General features: G+C 38.3%; 1 non-coding gene across 1 annotated transcript; it reads left to right on the top strand.

Moving 5' to 3' along the window:
* The first annotated feature begins 3,073 nt into the window (after positions 1-3,073).
* LOC148998809 (small nucleolar RNA R71) lies at positions 3,074-3,180 on the top strand. Its single transcript, XR_016171105.1, has one exon. It is a non-coding gene; the product is annotated as a small nucleolar RNA R71 (small nucleolar RNA).
* The last annotated feature ends 1,780 nt before the right edge of the window (positions 3,181-4,960 follow it).

The following is a 4,960-nucleotide window of genomic DNA, read 5'->3' on the forward strand; positions in this document are numbered from 1 at the left end:
TGACGAAAACTAAGCAACTAGGAGCATCCATAATCATAAAGATCACATATGCAATTATTGGAAAATTGCAAAGCTTACCCCCAAACTAAAGAGGAGCAGTGTCCTCACAGCGAAAGAAAGGAAAAGAAAGTAAGGGAATCAAAAGAAAACAAAGTAAAAGAAGAGAGAGAACTTCCCTGAATAAGCTAGGCCTCATCATCATCATCTAAGGAATGGAACTCATCATCAGCAGTAGCTGCAGCAGCTGCATCTTCATCCATTGAAGCACTAGAACTAGGGTCCTGTTCGCGCTCTTCTTCTGAGGGGCCATTTCGAAGGGAATGCACAAGGTGGGCCCCTAACAACCAATATGGAATTCAAACAAAAACACTAACAAACTAAACAAAAACACTAACAAACTAAACAAAAACAAAAACAATAGAAGATAAAAAAAAACAACTAATCAACAAATGCTAAAACAGACCATATCAAACAAAAACATAAACACTATACAAGTAGAAAAAAAAAAAAAAAAAAGCAAACAAATAACAAACAATTAACTACAACTAATCAGACAAATAGCAAGAACAAACAAATAACAAAAACAGAGGAGATGAGCATAGGGTAATGATGACCCAGAAAATTTGTGTTGGTGTGTGCGAGTGATGGTATCTCCAAAACAGCACCTAAAACAAATGAAAAACTTTGCATATACCCTAACGAAAACAAACACCAAGACAGCATAAGAACAAACACATAACCCACAAACCACAAATTGAACATTCAACAAAAACACAAACAAATCGAAAGTTCAAAAATATAGAATGAAAGAAAAGAAATGGGGAGAACACTTAGCTGATGTGGTGTAGGGAAGATGGAAGGTCGAAATACCACAAAAACTTGCCCGAAACCCAGTACAGCACCGGTAGTCCTCTGAGAAGTGATTCGAGGATGGAATGGGGGAAAAAGTTAGGGTTTTTGTGAAAGATGGGCTATCGGTGAAGAAAAAGATTGCTTTGGTGGGTGAATGTAGGTAAATGGAGGTGTGAAAGTCTTTGAAAAACAAAAAATGGAAGAGAAGAGGAGGATGAGTTGCAGTGGAGGAGACGATGGAGCTGTGAGAGTCGATGAAGTGAGCTGAGTGTTTTGTTGGATTTCGGTTTGAAATGAGAGGTTTTATGGGTTTGGGTTGGTATTGGTTTAGAAGGGTTTAAAAAAAATGAAATTGGTTCGAATCAGTATGGGTTCAGCATGGTCTAATAGAAGTTTGAAGTGTATTTTTGATGGGTTGGTTGGGTTTGAGATGAAACCGGGTCGGGTGAGTGGTTTAATCGTTGTTGTAGCTTTGCTGCAGCTTTGCTATAGCAACGAACACAGAATGTAAGTTTCAACAGAGAATGTAATGTGTTAACAGAACATGCAAGACCCGTAGCTGAGGATCAAAACTTTGTAGTAGCATTGTGGCCACATCGCTACTACAAAGATAGTGAAATTTGCTGGATATTGAAACATGCTCTGTTCAGCAGTTTGATTTAATGATAAGTTTGGCAAAACACCCAATCACTCTCTTTTTGTTCCCCACACTCCCTGCACATCAAAATATACATGTTAGCAAATTATCTGTCATTGTTTTTTCTTTTTTTTTTTTTTTTTTATTCAACACCTAATGAACTAGCACACAATTAAACGAAAAATAATGAAATCTAAGTGACCTCCCTTCTTTTTAAGCCTCTTGAAGGTTGATTGAAGATTTGTCCCGCTCCAATGGTGCTCCCCAATAATGCTTGATCCACTGCATGCTCTAGTTCCCAAGGCCATTTAATGATTTCTTCTTGTGCACCTTCCATAATTGGACTCAAACTCCTCTGTTGCTTCATGTACCTGTTGCAACATTCCTCCAACCAAATTTTAAGCTTTAATACTGAAGGACTGATCCCGTTGATCTCTACTATATTCCATCCCATTGCTCTTCTACACTTCGTCAGCACGTCAAGTAGCATATCTTCTTGCTCCTTTGTTAGCAGTGCTGAAACAAAAACATGGAGTGTTTTGGCTGCATCCAAATGGGCATATTGAGAGTGTTTTGAAAGAGGTGTGAACTCTAACATAGGTGGCTCTTCAATTGATGGTTTAGGGGCTTTAGTTTCAAACTCAGATAATACAAGAGACTCAAATCTACTCCCACTCAATGCCTTAGCTGGTCTTGCCTCTAACAAATCCATATATCTACTTGCTTCATCATCCACTTGTTCAATTTCTATTGCCAATGAAAGCTCTAGTGGGTTTTTAATACACTCTGCCTCCAACTCTTCGGAAACCAGCTCTTCAAGGACATCCACAACAAAGCACTCTTCTATTGCATCTGGAGATCTAGGATTTTCTGTAGCACATGGCAATGATCCTTGAGAGCGATTACTTAAAGCACTAGCCAGCTGTCCAACTTGATTCTCCAAATTTCTCAATGAAGATGCTTGACTTTGAATCATTGCATCATTCCTTGCCATATACTCCTTCAATAAAAGCTCTATTGATGAAGAGGGTTCCATAGGTTGAATGTTCACTTGCTGTTGAGCACTTGGAAGCGGATGAGGTCGAGGCAGGATGGAAGATGGGCTTGCATTCTGTCCTTGAGCATTCCAAGAGTAGTTAGGGTGCTGCCTCCAACCAAGATTATAGGTGTTGGCATATGGGTTATTGGCATTGCTGAAATTACCATCATAGTAAGCTAATTCTGGGTTAGATGGACAGCTATCAAAGACATGCTCCCCACCACAATATGTACACGAGATTGCTGTATGTTGTTGAGTTTGTACAGCTGTAGGCAAGTTTACGGATTTTAACACACTAGTTAGGGATGACACTTGTGAAGTTAAAGTTGTCACTGCATCTAACTCATAAATCCCTGCCACTCTCTTATTTGCAAGCACCTCTCTCAGCTGGCCATTGGTAGTTGTTGTTGGCCATTCTCTCCAAGATCTCATAAGCTTCATTGTAAGACTTTGCCAATATAGCCCCATTTGCTGATGCATCCACTATGGATCGAGTTTGTCCACTTAAACCATAGTAGAAAGTCTCCATTTGAATCCAATGAGGAATACCATGGTGAGGACATTTACGCAAGAGCTCCTTAAATCTTTCCCATGCCTCATACAAAGATTCACCATCCAACTGTTGAAAACCAGTGATATCATTTCTGAACTTGGCATTCTTTGATGCAGGAAAGTACTTCATCAAGAACTTCTCTACTAAATCATTCCATGTGGCTACTGATTGTGGAGGTAAGGAGTTCAACCATGCTCTTGCTTTATCCCGCAATGAGTAAGGGAATAGCTTCAATCTCAAAGCTTCTTCAGTTGCTCCCGGTATCTTGAAAGAGTCACTTACTTCCATGAAGAGTCTAAGATGGAGATGAGGATCTTCTGTTGGCATCCCACTGAACTGTCCTATAGTCTGAAGCATTTGGAACATCACGAGCTTAAGTTCAAAATGTAATGCTTGAATTTCTGGCCTTACTATACTTGGATTCAGTTCATGCAACCTTGGGACAGCATATCCTCTAATGGCCCTATCTCTATCATCACCCTCAGCTGCCATATTATTCAACCCATTTCTCATTGCTTCAGCCATTGTTTGACCTGCTGCTAAACCTCGCTACTTCCTTCTGCTAGCTCAAAATGTCCTTTCAATTTCAAGGTCAAAGGGTATCAACTCTTGATCAGCAGCAGCGTGCTCATACAAGGGTAAAAGCACCCCGAGAATAAAAGGAAACTAATATCAAAGTAAAGAAATTTCAGTAGATAAAACAAAAACTTACTTCTACACTAATTATCAAAGACAAAATTCCCCGCAACGGCGCAAAAAAACTTGTTGCTTGTATCTCAAGATATCACGCAAGTATACGTATCGCAATCAAGTAATAAATGATAAGTAAAGTATCGATCCCACGGAGAATTATATCCTTAACTTTCAATGTAAAAATAAAATTGATTTAAATGAAATTAACAAGGTTGATTGGTGTTTGTCTAACTAATTAACCAAATGACAGGTAAAGAAAACTAAGGAACTAAAATGTAGATTTGAGCAATGGAAGAAACTTAATGAGTGACAAGTGTGTTAGGAATCAAATTTCCCTTCCCCTGAATTTTAAAACACAAATACTAAAGCAATACTACAACCCCAAGATAAATCAAGAACTTGGAATGAATGGCAATATGGTATTTTCCAATACACATAAGCTAGCATCCTAAATCAACATCAGCATATTCCTATGAAGAATTGAATTAAGAATGCAATTTAAACCCAATCCAATCAATGGTAATGTGAGGTAATTGGGTATTCCTACCCAACCTACTAATTAACACAACCTAATTAAAGATGATGCTAACTCACACAATTCAACAAACACCTAGACTTCATTAATTTTCCAATTAATGAAATCATAACATTCATTCAAGAAAGATCATTCAAGAACTGAAATTAGTCAATATAACATGCTGAATTCATTAACAATAAAGTGGATTGCAATAAAACTAAAGAACACATGATTAATTACATATCAAAATTCAGGTTTAGGTACTACTATCATCCCAACACAGCTAAGATTTAGCCCATAACAGAATTCAAATGCATAAAACCAAGTATAGTTGACATGAGACTAGAAAATAAGAAGATAGAGTTATAAAAACAAGAATAAACTAAGGCTTCAATGCTTCCACATGAGCTCCAGCTTTCTTCTTCAAAGCAAATCAACAACTCCAGCAGAGCTCCTTGCTTCCACAAGAGCTCCAAAGATTCGTGTCTCTACCTCCTTCCTCTCAGCCAAGTCTCTCATCCACCCTTGGTCGAATCTCCTCCTCTTCTCCTCCTTGCCTCTCTTCTCTTTCTTCCATAAATGTCTTCAATCATTAGGTTAGATTCTGGCCATAGGATTAGAACCTTCCTCCTGAGATCAAGGGCTGAAAACCATCATGTATTTACAAGA

The sequence above is a fragment of the Hakea prostrata genome, unplaced genomic scaffold, assembly GCF_041222555.1.
Source record: "Hakea prostrata isolate BN-2017 unplaced genomic scaffold, UWA_Hpros_2 contig_130, whole genome shotgun sequence".
Taxonomy (NCBI): domain Eukaryota; kingdom Viridiplantae; phylum Streptophyta; class Magnoliopsida; order Proteales; family Proteaceae; genus Hakea; species Hakea prostrata.